Genomic DNA, 21,106 nt, shown 5'->3' with positions numbered 1-21,106 from the left:
GAGGTTTCAAGACATCTGAAATTCAAAACTGCAATGTTCAGCCAGTTGGCCTGCATCGCTGTTGTCATCCGAGGCCGTTACTGTTATGGGCACTGTGGAAGAAGTGCTCGCCTTTTTATCCCTTGAAAGGCCCTGAAGGCACCAAACCATTAAGAAGCTCCTCCCACATTTTTCCCGCTCTTTTCTGAGCTTGCTTGGTGAAGATTTTGAAAGTAAAGAGATGGTTTTCTGTAGTGGAGATATTGCAACAATTGCTCACCTAACATGGAAGCACTTACTAACTAAAGAAAAATAGAAAGAACTCCTGTTAGGTGAGCACCTGATGTTCAAATGCAACCCATCCCTAAATATTATACCATGTACTTCCAGAGTTGTTGTTTATTTCACAGAACTTCAAACTCAAAAGGTAAGCACTTACAACCATGAAGCTGTATTTCTATGAGGTTTCAAGACATCTGAAATTCAAAACTGCAATGTTCAGCCAGTTGGCCTGCATCACTGTTGTCATCCGAGGCCGTTCCTGCTATGGGCACTGTGGAGAAGTGCCCACCTTTTTATCCCTTGAAAGGCCCTCAAGGCACCAGACCATTAAGTAGCTCCTCCCACATTTTTCCCGCTCTTTTCTGAGCTTGCTTGGTGAAGATTTTGAAAGTATAGAGAGATGGTTTTCTGTAGTGGGGATATTGCAACAATTGCTCACCTAACATAGAAGCACTTACTAACTAAAGAAAAATAGAAAGAACTCCTGTTAGGTGAACACCTGAGGCTCAAATGCAATCCATCCCTAAATAGTATACCATGTACTTCCAGAGTTATTGTTTATTTCACAGAACTTCAAACTCAAAAGGTAAGCACTTATAACCATGAAGCTGTATTTCTATGAGGTTTCAAGACATCTGAAATTCAAAACTGCAATGTTCAGCCAGTTGGCCTGCATCGCTGTTGTCATCCGAGGCCGTTACTGTTATGGGCACTGTGGAAGAAGTGCTCGCCTTTTTATCCCTTGAAAGGCCCTGAAGGCACCAAACCATTAAGAAGCTCCTCCCACATTTTTCCCGCTCTTTTCTGAGCTTGCTTGGTGAAGATTTTGAAAGTAAAGAGATGGTTTTCTGTAGTGGAGATATTGCAACAATTGCTCACCTAACATGGAAGCACTTACTAACTAAAGAAAAATAGAAAGAACTCCTGTTAGGTGAGCACCTGATGTTCAAATGCAACCCATCCCTAAATATTATACCATGTACTTCCAGAGTTGTTGTTTATTTCACAGAACTTCAAACTCAAAAGGTAAGCACTTACAACCATGAAGCTGTATTTCTATGAGGTTTCAAGATATATGAAATTCAAAACTGCAATGTTCAGCCAGTTGGCCTGCATCACTGTTCTCATCCGAGGCCGTTCCTGCTATGGGCACTGTGGAGAAGTGCCCACCTTTTCATCCCTTGAAAGGCCCTCAAGGCAACCAGACCATTAAGTAGATCCTCCCACATTTTTCCTGCTCTTTTCTGAGCTTGCTTGGTGAAGATTTTGAAAGTATAGAGAGATGGTTTTCTGTAGTGGGGATATTGCAACAATTGCTCACCTAACATGGAAGCACTTACTAACTAAAGAAAAATAGAAAGAACTCCTGTTAGGTGAACACATGATGCTCAAATGCAATCCATCCCTAAATATTATACCATGTACTTCCAGAGTTGTTGTTTATTTCACAGAACTTCAAACTCAAAAGGTAAGCACTTACAAGCTTGAAGCTGTATTTCTATGAGGTTTCAAGGCATCTGAAATTCAAAACTGCAATGTTCAGCCAAAGGGTCTGCATCCCTGTTCTTGTCAGAGGCTGTTTCAGGTATGGGCACTGTGGAATAAGTGCTCGCCTTTTTATCCCTTGAAAGGCCCTCAAGGCACCAAACCATTAAGTAGCTCCTCCCACATTTTTCCCGCTCTTTTCCAAGCTTGCTTGGTGAAAATTTTGAAAGTATAGAGAGATGGTTTTCTGTAGTGGGGATAGTGCAACAATTGCTCACCTAACATAGAAGCACTTACTAACTAAAGAAAAATAGAAAGAACTCCTGTTAGGTGAACACCTGATGCTCAAATGCAATCCATCCCTAAATAGTATACCATGTACTTCCAGAGTTGTTGTTTATTTCACAGAACTTCAAACTCAAAAGGTAAGCACTTATAACCATGAAGCTGTATTTCTATGAGGTTTCAAGACATCTGAAATTCAAAACTGCAATGTTCAGCCAGTTGGCCTGCATCACTGTTGTCATCCGAGGCCGTTCCTGCTATGGGCACTGTGGAGAAGTGCCCACCTTTTTATCCCTTGAAAGGCCCTCAAGGCACCAGACCATTAAGTAGCTCCTCCCACATGTTTCCCGCTCTTTTCCGAGCTTGCTTGGTGAAGATTTTGAAAGTATAGAGAGATGGTTTTCTGTAGTGGGGATAGTGCAACAATTGCTCACCTAACATAGAAGCACTTACTAACTAAAGAAAAATAGAAAGAACTCCTGTTAGGTGAGCACCTGATGTTCAAATGCAACCCATCCCTAAATATTATACCATGTACTTCCAGAGTTGTTGTTTATTTCACAGAACTTCAAACTCAAAAGGTAAGCACTTACAACCATGAAGCTGTATTTCTATGAGGTTTCAAGATATCTGAAATTCAAAACTGCAATGTTCAGCCAGTTGGCCTGCATCACTGTTCTCATCCGAGGCCGTTCCTGCTATGGGCACTGTGGAGAAGTGCCCACCTTTTTATCCCTTGAAAGGCCCTCAAGGCAACCAGACCATTAAGTAGCTCCTCCCACATTTTTCCTGCTCTTTTCTGAGCTTGCTTGGTGAAGATTTTGAAAGTATAGAGAGATGGTTTTCTGTAGTGGGGATATTGCAACAATTGCTCACCTAACATAGAAGCACTTACTAACTAAAGAAAAATAGAAAGAACTCCTGTTAGGTGAACACCTGATGCTCAAATGCAATCCATCCCTAAATAATATACCATGTACTTCCAGAGTTGTTGTTTATTTCACAGAACTTCAAACTCAAAAAGTAAGCACTTATAACCATGAAGCTGTATTTCTATGAGGTTTCAAGACATCTGAAATTCAAAACTGCAATGTTCAGCCAGTTGGCCTGCATCTCTGTTGTCATCCGAGGCCGTTCCTGCTATGGGCACTGTGGAGAAGTGCCCACCTTTTTATCCCTTGAAAGGCCCTCAAGGCACCAGACCATTAAGTAGCTCCTCCCACATTTTCCCCGCTCTTTTCTGAGCTTGCTTGGTGAAGATTTTGAAAGTATAGAGAGATGGTTTTCTGTAGTGGGGATATTGCAACAATTGCTCACCTAACATGGAAGCACTTACTAACTAAAGAAAAATAGAAAGAACTCCTGTTAGGTGAACACCTGATGCTCAAATGCAATCCATCCCTAAATATTATACCATGTACTTCCAGAGTTGTTTATTTCACAGAACTTCAAACTCAAAAGGTAAGCACTTACAAGCTTGAAGCTGTATTTCTATGAGGTTTCAAGGCATCTGAAATTCAAAACTGCAATGTTCAGCCAAAGGGTCTGCATCCCTGTTCTTGTCAGAGGCTGTTTCTGGTATGGGCACTGTGGAATAAGTGCTCGCCTTTTTATCCCTTGAAAGGCCCTGAAGGCACCAAACCATTAAGTAGCTCCTCCCACATTTTTCCCGCTCTTTTTTGAGCTTGCCTGGTGAAGATTTTGAAAGTATAGAGAGATGGTTTTCTGTAGTGGGGATATTGCAACAATTGCTCACCTAACATGGAAGCACTTACTAACTAAAAAAAATAGAAAGAACTCCTGTTAGGTGAACACCTGATGCTCAAATGCAATCCACCCTTAAATATTATACCATGTACTTCCAGAGTTGTTGTTTATTTCACAGAACTTCAAACTCAAAAGGTAAGCACTTACAAGCTTGAAGCTGTATTTCTATGAGGTTTCAAGACATCTGAAATTCAAAACTGCAATGTTCAGCCAAAGGGTCTGCATCCCTGTTCTTGTCTGAGGCTGTTCCTGGTATGGGCACTGTGGAAGAAGTTCTAGCCTTTCTATCCCTTGAAAGTCCCTGAAGGCACCAAACCATTAAGAAGCTCCTCCCACATTTTTCCCGCTCTTTTCTGAGCTTGCTTGGTGAAGATTTTGAAAGTATAGAGAGATGGTTTTCTGTAGTGGAGATATTGCAACAATTGCTCACCTAACATGGAAGCACTTACTAACTAAAGAAAAATAGAAAGAACTCCTGTTAGGTGAGCACCTGATGCTCAAATGCAATTATTCTCTAAATATTATAACATACACTTCCAGAGCTGTTGTTTAGTTAACAGAACTTCAACCTCAATAGGTAAGCACTTACAAGCTTGAAGCTGTATTTCTATGAGGTTTCAAGACATCTGAAATTCAAAACTGCAATGTTCAGCCAGTTGGCCTGCATCACTGTTCTCATCCGAGGCCGTTCCTGCTATGGGCACTGTGGAAGAAGTGCCCACCTTTTTATCCCTTGAAAGGCCCTCAAGGCACCAAACCATTAAGTAGCTCCTCCCACATTTTTCCCGCTCTTTTCTGAGCTTGCTTGGTGAAGATTTTGAAAGTATAGAGAGATGGTTTTCTGTAGTGGGGATATTGCAACAATTGCTCACCTAACATGGAAGCACTTACTAACTAAAGAAAAATAGAAAGAACTCCTGTTAGGTGAGCACCTGATGTTCAAATGCAATCCATCCTAAATATTATAACATACACTTCCAAAGTTGCTGTTTAGTTCACAGAACTTCAACCTCAAAAGGTAAGCACTTATAACCATGAAGCTGTATTTCTATGAGGTTTCAAGATATCTGAAATTCAAAACTGCAATGTTCAGCCAGTTGGCCTGCATCACTGTTCTCATCCGAGGCCGTTCCTGCTATGGGCACTGTGGAAGAAGTGCTCGCCTTTTTATCCCTTGAAAGGCCCTGAAGGCACCAAACCATTAAGAAGCTCCTCCCACATTTTTCCCGCTCTTTTCTGAGCTTGCTTGGTGAAGATTTTGAAAGTAAAGAGATGGTTTTCTGTAGTGGAGATATTGCAACAATTGCTCACCTAACATGGAAGCACTTACTAACTAAAGAAAAATAGAAAGAACTCCTGTTAGGTGAGCACCTGATGTTCAAATGCAACCCATCCCTAAATATTATACCATGTACTTCCAGAGTTGTTGTTTATTTCACAGAACTTCAAACTCAAAAGGTAAGCACTTACAACCATGAAGCTGTATTTCTATGAGGTTTCAAGATATCTGAAATTCAAAACTGCAATGTTCAGCCAGTTGGCCTGCATCACTGTTGTCATCCGAGGCCGTTCCTGCTATGGGCACTGTGGAGAAGTGCCCACCTTTTTATCCCTTGAAAGGCCCTCAAGGCACCAGACCATTAAGTAGCTCCTCCCACATTTTTCCCGCTCTTTTCTGAGCTTGCTTGGTGAAGATTTTGAAAGTATAGAGAGATGGTTTTCTGTAGTGGGGATATTGCAACAATTGCTCAACTAACATAGAAGCACTTACTAACTAAAGAAAAATAGAAAGAACTCCTGTTAGGTGAACACCTGATGCTCAAATGCAATCCATCCCTAAATAGTATACCATGTACTTCCAGAGTTATTGTTTATTTCACAGAACTTCAAACTCAAAAGGTAAGCACTTATAACCATGAAGCTGTATTTCTATGAGGTTTCAAGACATCTGAAATTCAAAACTGCAATGTTCAGCCAGTTGGCCTGCATCGCTGTTGTCATCCGAGGCCGTTACTGTTATGGGCACTGTGGAAGAAGTGCTCGCCTTTTTATCCCTTGAAAGGCCCTGAAGGCACCAAACCATTAAGAAGCTCCTCCCACATTTTTCCCGCTCTTTTCTGAGCTTGCTTGGTGAAGATTTTGAAAGTAAAGAGATGGTTTTCTGTAGTGGAGATATTGCAACAATTGCTCACCTAACATGGAAGCACTTACTAACTAAAGAAAAATAGAAAGAACTCCTGTTAGGTGAACACCTGATGCTCAAATGCAATCCATCCCTAAATATTATACCATGTACTTCCAGAGTTGTTGTTTATTTCACAGAACTTCAAACTCAAAAGGTAAGCACTTACAAGCTTGAAGCTGTATTTCTATGAGGTTTCAAGACATCTGAAATTCAAAACTGCAATGTTCAGCCAAAGGGTCTGCATCCCTGTTCTTGTCTGAGGCTGTTCCTGGTATGGGCACTGTGGAAGAAGTTCTAGCCTTTTTATCCCTTGAAAGTCCCTGAAGGCACCAAACCATTAAGAAGCTCCTCCCACATTTTTCCCGCTCTTTTCTGAGCTTGCTTGGTGAAGATTTTGAAAGTATAGAGAGATGGTTTTCTGTAGTGGAGATATTGCAACAATTGCTCACCTAACATGGAAGCACTTACTAACTAAAGAAAAATAGAAAGAACTCCTGTTAGGTGAGCACCTGATGCTCAAATGCAATTATTCTCTAAATATTATAACATACACTTCCAGAGCTGTTGTTTAGTTAACAGAACTTCAACCTCAATAGGTAAGCACTTACAAGCTTGAAGCTGTATTTCTATGAGGTTTCAAGACATCTGAAATTCAAAACTGCAATGTTCAGCCAGTTGGCCTGCATCACTGTTCTCATCCGAGGCCGTTCCTGCTATGGGCACTGTGGAAGAAGTGCCCACCTTTTTATCCCTTGAAAGGCCCTCAAGGCACCAAACCATTAAGTAGCTCCTCCCACATTTTTCCCGCTCTTTTCTGAGCTTGCTTGGTGAAGATTTTGAAAGTATAGAGAGATGGTTTTCTGTAGTGGGGATATTGCAACAATTGCTCACCTAACATGGAAGCACTTACTAACTAAAGAAAAATAGAAAGAACTCCTGTTAGGTGAGCACCTGATGTTCAAATGCAATCCATCCTAAATATTATAACATACACTTCCAAAGTTGCTGTTTAGTTCACAGAACTTCAACCTCAAAAGGTAAGCACTTATAACCATGAAGCTGTATTTCTATGAGGTTTCAAGATATCTGAAATTCAAAACTGCAATGTTCAGCCAGTTGGCCTGCATCACTGTTCTCATCCGAGGCCGTTCCTGCTATGGGCACTGTGGAAGAAGTGCTCGCCTTTTTATCCCTTGAAAGGCCCTGAAGGCACCAAACCATTAAGAAGCTCCTCCCACATTTTTCCCGCTCTTTTCTGAGCTTGCTTGGTGAAGATTTTGAAAGTAAAGAGATGGTTTTCTGTAGTGGAGATATTGCAACAATTGCTCACCTAACATGGAAGCACTTACTAACTAAAGAAAAATAGAAAGAACTCCTGTTAGGTGAGCACCTGATGTTCAAATGCAACCCATCCCTAAATATTATACCATGTACTTCCAGAGTTGTTGTTTATTTCACAGAACTTCAAACTCAAAAGGTAAGCACTTACAACCATGAAGCTGTATTTCTATGAGGTTTCAAGATATCTGAAATTCAAAACTGCAATGTTCAGCCAGTTGGCCTGCATCACTGTTCTCATCCGAGGCCGTTCCTGCTATGGGCACTGTGGAAGAAGTGCCCACCTTTTTATCCCTTGAAAGACCCTCAAGGCACCAAACCATTAAGTAGCTCCTCCCACATTTTTCCCGCTCTTTTCCGAGCTTGCTTGGTGAAGATTTTGAAAGTATAGAGAGATGGTTTTCTGTAGTGGGGATATTGCAACAATTGCTCACCTAACATAGAAGCACTTACTAACTAAAGAAAAATAGAAATAACTCCTGTTAGGTGAACACCTGATGCTCAAATGCAATCCATCCCTAAATAGTATACCATGTACTTCCAGAGTTGTTGTTTATTTCACAGAACTTCAAACTCAAAAGGTAAGCAGTTATAACCATGAAGCTGTATTTCTATGAGTTTTCAAGACATCTGAAATTCAAAACTGCAATGTTCAGCCAATTGGCCTGCATCGCTGTTGTCATCCGAGGCCGTTACTGTTATGGGCACTGTGGAAGAAGTGCTCGCCTTTTTATCCCTTGAAAGGCCCTGAAGGCACCAAACCATTAAGAAGCTCCTCCCACATTTTTCCCGCTCTTTTCCGAGCTTGCTTGGTGAAGATTTTGAAAGTATAGAGAGATGGTTTTCTGTAGTGGGGATAGTGCAACAATTGCTCACCTAACATAGAAGCACTTACTAACTAAAGAAAAATAGAAAGAACTCCTGTTAGGTGAACACCTGATGCTCAAATGCAATCCATCCCTAAATAGTATACCATGTACTTCCAGAGTTGTTGTTTATTTCACAGAACTTCAAACTCAAAAGGTAAGCACTTATAACCATGAAGCTGTATTTCTATGAGGTTTCAAGACATCTGAAATTCAAAACTGCAATGTTCAGCCAGTTGGCCTGCATCACTGTTGTCATCCGAGGCCGTTCCTGCTATGGGCACTGTGGAGAAGTGCCCACCTTTTTATCCCTTGAAAGGCCCTCAAGGCACCAGACCATTAAGTAGCTCCTCCCACATTTTTCCCGCTCTTTTCTGAGCTTGCTTGGTGAAGATTTTGAAAGTATAGAGAGATGGTTTTCTGTAGTGGGGATATTGCAACAATTGCTCACCTAACATAGAAGCACTTACTAACTAAAGAAAAATAGAAAGAACTCCTGTTAGGTGAACACCTGATGCTCAAATGCAATCCATCCCTAAATAGTATACCATGTACTTCCAGAGTTATTGTTTATTTCACAGAACTTCAAACTCAAAAGGTAAGCACTTATAACCATGAAGCTGTATTTCTATGAGGTTTCAAGACATCTGAAATTCAAAACTGCAATGTTCAGCCAGTTGGCCTGCATCGCTGTTGTCATCCGAGGCCGTTACTGTTATGGGCACTGTGGAAGAAGTGCTCGCCTTTTTATCCCTTGAAAGGCCCTGAAGGCACCAAACCATTAAGAAGCTCCTCCCACATTTTTCCCGCTCTTTTCTGAGCTTGCTTGGTGAAGATTTTGAAAGTAAAGAGATGGTTTTCTGTAGTGGAGATATTGCAACAATTGCTCACCTAACATGGAAGCACTTACTAACTAAAGAAAAATAGAAAGAACTGCTGTTAGGTGAGCACCTGATGTTCAAATGCAACCCATCCCTAAATATTATACCATGTACTTCCAGAGTTGTTGTTTATTTCACAGAACTTCAAACTCAAAAGGTAAGCACTTACAACCATGAAGCTGTATTTCTATGAGGTTTCAAGACATCTGAAATTCAAAACTGCAATGTTCAGCCAGTTGGCCTGCATCACTGTTGTCATCCGAGGCCGTTCCTGCTATGGGCACTGTGGAGAAGTGCCCACCTTTTTATCCCTTGAAAGGCCCTCAAGGCACCAGACCATTAAGTAGCTCCTCCCACATTTTTCCCGCTCTTTTCTGAGCTTGCTTGGTGAAGATTTTGAAAGTATAGAGAGATGGTTTTCTGTAGTGGGGATATTGCAACAATTGCTCACCTAACATAGAAGCACTTACTAACTAAAGAAAAATAGAAAGAACTCCTGTTAGGTGAACACCTGATGCTCAAATGCAATCCATCCCTAAATAGTATACCATGTACTTCCAGAGTTATTGTTTATTTCACAGAACTTCAAACTCAAAAGGTAAGCACTTATAACCATGAAGCTGTATTTCTATGAGGTTTCAAGACATCTGAAATTCAAAACTGCAATGTTCAGCCAGTTGGCCTGCATCGCTGTTGTCATCCGAGGCCGTTACTGTTATGGGCACTGTGGAAGAAGTGCTCGCCTTTTTATCCCTTGAAAGGCCCTGAAGGCACCAAACCATTAAGAAGCTCCTCCCACATTTTTCCCGCTCTTTTCTGAGCTTGCATGGTGAAGATTTTGAAAGTAAAGAGATGGTTTTCTGTAGTGGAGATATTGCAACAATTGCTCACCTAACATGGAAGCACTTACTAACTAAAGAAAAATAGAAAGAACTCCTGTTAGGTGAGCACCTGATGTTCAAATGCAACCCATCCCTAAATATTATACCATGTACTTCCAGAGTTGTTGTTTATTTCACAGAACTTCAAACTCAAAAGGTAAGCACTTACAACCATGAAGCTGTATTTCTATGAGGTTTCAAGATATCTGAAATTCAAAACTGCAATGTTCAGCCAGTTGGCCTGCATCACTGTTCTCATCCGAGGCCGTTCCTGCTATGGGCACTGTGGAGAAGTGCCCACCTTTTCATCCCTTGAAAGGCCCTCAAGGCAACCAGACCATTAAGTAGATCCTCCCACATTTTTCCTGCTCTTTTCTGAGCTTGCTTGGTGAAGATTTTGAAAGTATAGAGAGATGGTTTTCTGTAGTGGGGATATTGCAACAATTGCTCACCTAACATGGAAGCACTTACTAACTAAAGAAAAATAGAAAGAACTCCTGTTAGGTGAACACATGATGCTCAAATGCAATCCATCCCTAAATATTATACCATGTACTTCCAGAGTTGTTGTTTATTTCACAGAACTTCAAACTCAAAAGGTAAGCACTTACAAGCTTGAAGCTGTATTTCTATGAGGTTTCAAGGCATCTGAAATTCAAAACTGCAATGTTCAGCCAAAGGGTCTGCATCCCTGTTCTTGTCAGAGGCTGTTTCAGGTATGGGCACTGTGGAATAAGTGCTCGCCTTTTTATCCCTTGAAAGGCCCTCAAGGCACCAAACCATTAAGTAGCTCCTCCCACATTTTTCCCGCTCTTTTCCAAGCTTGCTTGGTGAAGATTTTGAAAGTATAGAGAGATGGTTTTCTGTAGTGGGGATAGTGCAACAATTGCTCACCTAACATAGAAGCACTTACTAACTAAAGAAAAATAGAAAGAACTCCTGTTAGGTGAACACCTGATGCTCAAATGCAATCCATCCCTAAATAGTATACCATGTACTTCCAGAGTTGTTGTTTATTTCACAGAACTTCAAACTCAAAAGGTAAGCACTTATAACCATGAAGCTGTATTTCTATGAGGTTTCAAGACATCTGAAATTCAAAACTGCAATGTTCAGCCAGTTGGCCTGCATCACTGTTGTCATCCGAGGCCGTTCCTGCTATGGGCACTGTGGAGAAGTGCCCACCTTTTTATCCCTTGAAAGGCCCTCAAGGCACCAGACCATTAAGTAGCTCCTCCCACATGTTTCCCGCTCTTTTCCGAGCTTGCTTGGTGAAGATTTTGAAAGTATAGAGAGATGGTTTTCTGTAGTGGGGATAGTGCAACAATTGCTCACCTAACATAGAAGCACTTACTAACTAAAGAAAAATAGAAAGAACTCCTGTTAGGTGAGCACCTGATGTTCAAATGCAACCCATCCCTAAATATTATACCATGTACTTCCAGAGTTGTTGTTTATTTCACAGAACTTCAAACTCAAAAGGTAAGCACTTACAACCATGAAGCTGTATTTCTATGAGGTTTCAAGATATCTGAAATTCAAAACTGCAATGTTCAGCCAGTTGGCCTGCATCACTGTTGTCATCCGAGGCCGTTCCTGCTATGGGCACTGTGGAGAAGTGCCCACCTTTTTATCCCTTGAAAGGCCCTCAAGGCACCAGACCATTAAGTAGCTCCTCCCACATGTTTCCCGCTCTTTTCCGAGCTTGCTTGGTGAAGATTTTGAAAGTATAGAGAGATGGTTTTCTGTAGTGGGGATAGTGCAACAATTGCTCACCTAACATGGAAGCACTTACTAACTAAAGAAAAATAGAAAGAACTGCTGTTAGGTGAGCACCTGATGTTCAAATGCAACCCATCCCTAAATATTATACCATGTACTTCCAGAGTTGTTGTTTATTTCACAGAACTTCAAACTCAAAAGGTAAGCACTTACAACCATGAAGCTGTATTTCTATGAGGTTTCAAGACATCTGAAATTCAAAACTGCAATGTTCAGCCAGTTGGCCTGCATCACTGTTGTCATCCGAGGCCGTTCCTGCTATGGGCACTGTGGAGAAGTGCCCACCTTTTTATCCCTTGAAAGGCCCTCAAGGCACCAAACCATTAAGTAGCTCCTCCCACATTTTTCCCGCTCTTTTCTGAGCTTGCTTGGTGAAGATTTTGAAAGTATAGAGAGATGGTTTTCTGTAGTGGGGATATTGCAACAATTGCTCACCTAACATAGAAGCACTTACTAACTAAAGAAAAATAGAAAGAACTCCTGTTAGGTGAACACCTGATGCTCAAATGCAATCCATCCCTAAATAGTATACCATGTACTTCCAGAGTTATTGTTTATTTCACAGAACTTCAAACTCAAAAGGTAAGCACTTATAACCATGAAGCTGTATTTCTATGAGGTTTCAAGACATCTGAAATTCAAAACTGCAATGTTCAGCCAGTTGGCCTGCATCGCTGTTGTCATCCGAGGCCGTTACTGTTATGGGCACTGTGGAAGAAGTGCTCGCCTTTTTATCCCTTGAAAGGCCCTGAAGGCACCAAACCATTAAGAAGCTCCTCCCACATTTTTCCCGCTCTTTTCTGAGCTTGCATGGTGAAGATTTTGAAAGTAAAGAGATGGTTTTCTGTAGTGGAGATATTGCAACAATTGCTCACCTAACATGGAAGCACTTACTAACTAAAGAAAAATAGAAAGAACTCCTGTTAGGTGAGCACCTGATGTTCAAATGCAACCCATCCCTAAATATTATACCATGTACTTCCAGAGTTGTTGTTTATTTCACAGAACTTCAAACTCAAAAGGTAAGCACTTACAACCATGAAGCTGTATTTCTATGAGGTTTCAAGATATCTGAAATTCAAAACTGCAATGTTCAGCCAGTTGGCCTGCATCACTGTTCTCATCCGAGGCCGTTCCTGCTATGGGCACTGTGGAGAAGTGCCCACCTTTTCATCCCTTGAAAGGCCCTCAAGGCAACCAGACCATTAAGAAGCTCCTCCCACATTTTTCCCGCTCTTTTCTGAGCTTGCTTGGTGAAGATTTTGAAAGTAAAGAGATGGTTTTCTGTAGTGGGGATATTGCAACAATTGCTCACCTAACATGGAAGCACTTACTAACTAAAGAAAAATAGAAAGAACTCCTGTTAGGTGAACACATGATGCTCAAATGCAATCCATCCCTAAATATTATACCATGTACTTCCAGAGTTGTTGTTTATTTCACAGAACTTCAAACTCAAAAGGTAAGCACTTACAAGCTTGAAGCTGTATTTCTATGAGGTTTCAAGGCATCTGAAATTCAAAACTGCAATGTTCAGCCAAAGGGTCTGCATCCCTGTTCTTGTCAGAGGCTGTTTCAGGTATGGGCACTGTGGAATAAGTGCTCGCCTTTTTATCCCTTGAAAGGCCCTCAAGGCACCAAACCATTAAGTAGCTCCTCCCACATTTTTCCCGCTCTTTTCCAAGCTTGCTTGGTGAAGATTTTGAAAGTATAGAGAGATGGTTTTCTGTAGTGGGGATAGTGCAACAATTGCTCACCTAACATAGAAGCACTTACTAACTAAAGAAAAATAGAAAGAACTCCTGTTAGGTGAACACCTGATGCTCAAATGCAATCCATCCCTAAATAGTATACCATGTACTTCCAGAGTTGTTGTTTATTTCACAGAACTTCAAACTCAAAAGGTAAGCACTTATAACCATGAAGCTGTATTTCTATGAGGTTTCAAGACATCTGAAATTCAAAACTGCAATGTTCAGCCAGTTGGCCTGCATCACTGTTGTCATCCGAGGCCGTTCCTGCTATGGGCACTGTGGAGAAGTGCCCACCTTTTTATCCCTTGAAAGGCCCTCAAGGCACCAGACCATTAAGTAGCTCCTCCCACATGTTTCCCGCTCTTTTCCGAGCTTGCTTGGTGAAGATTTTGAAAGTATAGAGAGATGGTTTTCTGTAGTGGGGATAGTGCAACAATTGCTCACCTAACATAGAAGCACTTACTAACTAAAGAAAAATAGAAAGAACTCCTGTTAGGTGAGCACCTGATGTTCAAATGCAACCCATCCCTAAATATTATACCATGTACTTCCAGAGTTGTTGTTTATTTCACAGAACTTCAAACTCAAAAGGTAAGCACTTACAACCATGAAGCTGTATTTCTATGAGGTTTCAAGATATCTGAAATTCAAAACTGCAATGTTCAGCCAGTTGGCCTGCATCACTGTTGTCATCCGAGGCCGTTCCTGCTATGGGCACTGTGGAGAAGTGCCCACCTTTTTATCCCTTGAAAGGCCCTCAAGGCACCAGACCATTAAGTAGCTCCTCCCACATGTTTCCCGCTCTTTTCCGAGCTTGCTTGGTGAAGATTTTGAAAGTATAGAGAGATGGTTTTCTGTAGTGGGGATAGTGCAACAATTGCTCACCTAACATAGAAGCACTTACTAACTAAAGAAAAATAGAAAGAACTCCTGTTAGGTGAACACCTGATGCTCAAATGCAATCCATCCCTAAATAGTATACCATGTACTTCCAGAGTTGTTGTTTATTTCACAGAACTTCAAACTCAAAAGGTAAGCACTTATAACCATGAAGCTGTATTTCTATGAGGTTTCAAGACATCTGAAATTCAAAACTGCAATGTTCAGCCAGTTGGCCTGCATCACTGTTGTCATCCGAGGCCGTTCCTGCTATGGGCACTGTGGAGAAGTGCCCACCTTTTTATCCCTTGAAAGGCCCTCAAGGCACCAGACCATTAAGTAGCTCCTCCCACATGTTTCCCGCTCTTTTCCGAGCTTGCTTGGTGAAGATTTTGAAAGTATAGAGAGATGGTTTTCTGTAGTGGGGATAGTGCAACAATTGCTCACCTAACATAGAAGCACTTACTAACTAAAGAAAAATAGAAAGAACTCCTGTTAGGTGAGCACCTGATGTTCAAATGCAACCCATCCCTAAATATTATACCATGTACTTCCAGAGTTGTTGTTTATTTCACAGAACTTCAAACTCAAAAGGTAAGCACTTACAACCATGAAGCTGTATTTCTATGAGGTTTCAAGATATCTGAAATTCAAAACTGCAATGTTCAGCCAGTTGGCCTGCATCACTGTTCTCATCCGAGGCCGTTCCTGCTATGGGCACTGTGGAGAAGTGCCCACCTTTTTATCCCTTGAAAGGCCCTCAAGGCAACCAGACCATTAAGTAGCTCCTCCCACATTTTTCCTGCTCTTTTCTGAGCTTGCTTGGTGAAGATTTTGAAAGTATAGAGAGATGGTTTTCTGTAGTGGGGATATTGCAACAATTGCTCACCTAACATAGAAGCACTTACTAACTAAAGAAAAATAGAAAGAACTCCTGTTAGGTGAACACCTGATGCTCAAATGCAATCCATCCCTAAATAATATACCATGTACTTCCAGAGTTGTTGTTTATTTCACAGAACTTCAAACTCAAAAGGTAAGCACTTATAACCATGAAGCTGTATTTCTATGAGGTTTCAAGACATCTGAAATTCAAAACTGCAATGTTCAGCCAGTTGGCCTGCATCACTGTTGTCATCCGAGGCCGTTCCTGCTATGGGCACTGTGGAGAAGTGCCCACCTTTTTATCCCTTGAAAGGCCCTCAAGGCACCAGACCATTAAGTAGCTCCTCCCACATTTTTCCCGCTCTTTTCTGAGCTTGCTTGGTGAAGATTTTGAAAGTATAGAGAGATGGTTTTCTGTAGTGGGGATATTGCAACAATTGCTCACCTAACATGGAAGCACTTACTAACTAAAGAAAAATAGAAAGAACTCCTGTTAGGTGAACACCTGATGCTCAAATGCAATCCATCCCTAAATATTATACCATGTACTTCCAGAGTTGTTTATTTCACAGAACTTCAAACTCAAAAGGTAAGCACTTACAAGCTTGAAGCTGTATTTCTATGAGGTTTCAAGGCATCTGAAATTCAAAACTGCAATGTTCAGCCAAAGGGTCTGCATCCCTGTTCTTGTCAGAGGCTGTTTCTGGTATGGGCACTGTGGAATAAGTGCTCGCCTTTTTATCCCTTGAAAGGCCCTGAAGGCACCAAACCATTAAGTAGCTCCTCCCACATTTTTCCCGCTCTTTTTTGAGCTTGCCTGGTGAAGATTTTGAAAGTATAGAGAGATGGTTTTCTGTAGTGGGGATATTGCAACAATTGCTCACCTAACATGGAAGCACTTACTAACTAAAGAAAAATAGAAAGAACTCCTGTTAGGTGAACACCTGATGCTCAAATGCAATCCACCCCTAAATATTATACCATGTACTTCCAGAGTTGTTGTTTATTTCACAGAACTTCAAACTCAAAAGGTAAGCACTTACAAGCTTGAAGCTGTATTTCTATGAGGTTTCAAGACATCTGAAATTCAAAACTGCAATGTTCAGCCAAAGGGTCTGCATCCCTGTTCTTGTCTGAGGCTGTTCCTGGTATGGGCACTGTGGAAGAAGTTCTAGCCTTTCTATCCCTTGAAAGTCCCTGAAGGCACCAAACCATTAAGAAGCTCCTCCCACATTTTTCCCGCTCTTTTCTGAGCTTGCTTGGTGAAGATTTTGAAAGTATAGAGAGATGGTTTTCTGTAGTGGAGATATTGCAACAATTGCTCACCTAACATGGAAGCACTTACTAACTAAAGAAAAATAGAAAGAACTCCTGTTAGGTGAGCACCTGATGCTCAAATGCAATTATTCTCTAAATATTATAACATACACTTCCAGAGCTGTTGTTTAGTTAACAGAACTTCAACCTCAATAGGTAAGCACTTACAAGCTTGAAGCTGTATTTCTATGAGGTTTCAAGACATCTGAAATTCAAAACTGCAATGTTCAGCCAGTTGGCCTGCATCACTGTTCTCATCCGAGGCCGTTCCTGCTATGGGCACTGTGGAAGAAGTGCCCACCTTTTTATCCCTTGAAAGGCCCTCAAGGCACCAAACCATTAAGTAGCTCCTCCCACATTTTTCCCGCTCTTTTCTGAGCTTGCTTGGTGAAGATTTTGAAAGTATAGAGAGATGGTTTTCTGTAGTGGGGATATTGCAACAATTGCTCACCTAACATGGAAGCACTTACTAACTAAAGAAAAATAGAAAGAACTCCTGTTAGGTGAGCACCTGATGTTCAAATGCAATCCATCCTAAATATTATAACATACACTTCCAAAGTTGCTGTTTAGTTCACAGAACTTCAACCTCAAAAGGTAAGCACTTATAACCATGAAGCTGTATTTCTATGAGGTTTCAAGATATCTGAAATTCAAAACTGCAATGTTCAGCCAGTTGGCCTGCATCACTGTTCTCATCCGAGGCCGTTCCTGCTATGGGCACTGTGGAAGAAGTGCTCGCCTTTTTATCCCTTGAAAGGCCCTGAAGGCACCAAACCATTAAGAAGCTCCTCCCACATTTTTCCCGCTCTTTTCTGAGCTTGCTTGGTGAAGATTTTGAAAGTAAAGAGATGGTTTTCTGTAGTGGAGATATTGCAACAATTGCTCACCTAACATGGAAGCACTTACTAACTAAAGAAAAATAGAAAGAACTCCTGTTAGGTGAGCACCTGATGTTCAAATGCAACCCATCCCTAAATATTATACCATGTACTTCCAGAGTTGTTGTTTATTTCACAGAACTTCAAACTCAAAAGGTAAGCACTTACAACCATGAAGCTGTATTTCTATGAGGTTTCAAGATATCTGAAATTCAAAACTGCAATGTTCAGCCAGTTGGCCTGCATCACTGTTGTCATCCGAGGCCGTTCCTGCTATGGGCACTGTGGAGAAGTGCCCACCTTTTTATCCCTTGAAAGGCCCTCAAGGCACCAGACCATTAAGTAGCTCCTCCCACATTTTTCCCGCTCTTTTCTGAGCTTGCTTGGTGAAGATTTTGAAAGTATAGAGAGATGGTTTTCTGTAGTGGGGATATTGCAACAATTGCACAACTAACATAGAAGCACTTACTAACTAAAGAAAAATAGAAAGAACTCCTGTTAGGTGAACACCTGATGCTCAAATGCAATCCATCCCTAAATAGTATACCATGTACTTCCAGAGTTATTGTTTATTTCACAGAACTTCAAACTCAAAAGGTAAGCACTTATAACCATGAAGCTGTATTTCTATGAGGTTTCAAGACATCTGAAATTCAAAACTGCAATGTTCAGCCAGTTGGCCTGCATCGCTGTTGTCATCCGAGGCCGTTACTGTTATGGGCACTGTGGAAGAAGTGCTCGCCTTTTTATCCCTTGAAAGGCCCTGAAGGCACCAAACCATTAAGAAGCTCCTCCCACATTTTTCCCGCTCTTTTCTGAGCTTGCTTGGTGAAGATTTTGAAAGTAAAGAGATGGTTTTCTGTAGTGGAGATATTGCAACAATTGCTCACCTAACATGGAAGCACTTACTAACTAAAGAAAAATAGAAAGAACTCCTGTTAGGTGAGCACCTGATGTTCAAATGCAACCCATCCCTAAATATTATACCATGTACTTCCAGAGTTGTTGTTTATTTCACAGAACTTCAAACTCAAAAGGTAAGCACTTACAACCATGAAGCTGTATTTCTATGAGGTTTCAAGACATCTGAAATTCAAAACTGCAATGTTCAGCCAGTTGGCCTGCATCACTGTTGTCATCCGAGGCCGTTCCTGCTATGGGCACTGTGGAGAAGTGCCCACCTTTTTATCCCTTGAAAGGCCCTCAAGGCACCAGACCATTAAGTAGCTCCTCCCACATTTTTCCCGCTCTTTTCTGAGCTTGCTTGGTGAAGATTTTGAAAGTATAGAGAGATGGTTTTCTGTAGTGGGGATATTGCAACAATTGCTCACCTAACATAGAAGCACTTACTAACTAAAGAAAAATAGAAAGAACTCCTGTTAGGTGAACACCTGATGCTCAAATGCAATCCATCCCTAAATAATATACCATGTACTTCCAGAGTTATTGTTTATTTCACAGAACTTCAAACTCAAAAGGTAAGCACTTATAACCATGAAGCTGTATTTCTATGAGGTTTCAAGACATCTGAAATTCAAAACTGCAATGTTCAGCCAGTTGGCCTGCATCACTGTTGTCATCCGAGGCCGTTCCTGCTATGGGCACTGTGGAGAAGTGCCCACCTTTTTATCCCTTGAAAGGCCCTCAAGGCACCAGACCATTAAGTAGCTCCTCCCACATTTTTCCCGCTCTTTTCTGAGCTTGCTTGGTGAAGATTTTGAAAGTATAGAGAGATGGTTTTCTGTAGTGGGGATATTGCAACAATTGCTCACCTAACATGGAAGCACTTACTAACTAAAGAAAAATAGAAAGAACTCCTGTTAGGTGAACACCTGATGCTCAAATGCAATCCATCCCTAAATATTATACCATGTACTTCCAGAGTTGTTTATTTCACAGAACTTCAAACTCAAAAGGTAAGCACTTACAAGCTTGAAGCTGTATTTCTATGAGGTTTCAAGGCATCTGAAATTCAAAACTGCAATGTTCAGCCAAAGGGTCTGCATCCCTGTTCTTGTCAGAGGCTGTTTCTGGTATGGGCACTGTGGAATAAGTGCTCGCCTTTTTATCCCTTGAAAGGCCCTGAAGGCACCAAACCATTAAGTAGCTCCTCCCACATTTTTCCCGCTCTTTTTTGAGCTTGCCTGGTGAAGATTTTGAAAGTATAGAGAGATGGTTTTCTGTAGTGGGGATATTGCAACAATTGCTCACCTAACATGGAAGCACTTACTAACTAAAGAAAAATAGAAAGAACTCCTGTTAGGTGAACACCTGATGCTCAAATGCAATCCATCCCTAAATATTATACCATGTACTTCCAGAGTTGTTGTTTATTTCACAGAACTTCAAACTCAAAAGGTAAGCACTTACAAGCTTGAAGCTGTATTTCTATGAGGTTTCAAGACATCTGAAATTCAAAACTGCAATGTTCAGCCAAAGGGTCTGCATCCCTGTTCTTGTCTGAGGCTGTTCCTGGTATGGGCACTGTGGAAGAAGTTCTAGCCTTTTTATCCCTTGAAAGTCCCTGAAGGCACCAAACCATTAAGAAGCTCCTCCCACATTTTTCCCGCTCTTTTCTGAGCTTGCTTGGTGAAGATTTTGAAAGTATAGAGAGATGGTTTTCTGTAGTGGAGATATTGCAACAATTGCTCACCTAACATGGAAGCACTTACTAACTAAAGAAAAATAGAAAGAACTCCTGTTAGGTGAGCACCTGATGCTCAAATGCAATTATTCTCTAAATATTATAACATACACTTCCAGAGCTGTTGTTTAGTTAACAGAACTTCAACCTCAATAGGTAAGCACTTACAAGCTTGAAGCTGTATTTCTATGAGGTTTCAAGACATCTGAAATTCAAAACTGCAATGTTCAGCCAGTTGGCCTGCATCACTGTTCTCATCCGAGGCCGTTCCTGCTATGGGCACTGTGGAAGAAGTGCCCACCTTTTTATCCCTTGAAAGGCCCTCAAGGCACCAAACCATTAAGTAGCTCCTCCCACATTTTTCCCGCTCTTTTCTGAGCTTGCTTGGTGAAGATTTTGAAAGTATAGAGAGATGGTTTTCTGTAGTGGGGATATTGCAACAATTGCTCACCTAACATGGAAGCACTTACTAACTAAAGAAAAATAGAAAGAACTCCTGTTAGGTGAGCACCTGATGTTCAAATGCAATCCATCCTAAATATTATAACATACACTTCCAAAGTTGCTGTTTAGTTCACAGAACTTCAACCTCAAAAGGTAAGCACTTATAACCATGAAGCTGTATTTCTATGAGGTTTCAAGATATCTGAAATTCAAAACTGCAATGTTCAGCCAGTTGGCCTGCATCACTGTTCTCATCCGAGGCCGTTCCTGCTATGGGCACTGTGGAAGAAGTGCTCGCCTTTTTATCCCTTGAAAGGCCCTGAAGGCACCAAACCATTAAGAAGCTCCTCCCACATTTTTCCCGCTCTTTTCTGAGCTTGCTTGGTGAAGATTTTGAAAGTAAAGAGATGGTTTTCTGTAGTGGAGATATTGCAACAATTGCTCACCTAACATGGAAGCACTTACTAACTAAAGAAAAATAGAAAGAACTCCTGTTAGGTGAGCACCTGATGTTCAAATGCAACCCATCCCTAAATATTATACCATGTACTTCCAGAGTTGTTGTTTATTT

This window comes from Ambystoma mexicanum, chromosome 7q (assembly GCF_040938575.1).
Source record: "Ambystoma mexicanum isolate Mex_15411 chromosome 7q, UKY_AmexF1_1, whole genome shotgun sequence".
Lineage (NCBI taxonomy): Eukaryota > Metazoa > Chordata > Amphibia > Caudata > Ambystomatidae > Ambystoma > Ambystoma mexicanum.
The sequence above is the reverse complement of the archived record's forward strand: the minus strand, read 5'-3'. Positions refer to the sequence as shown.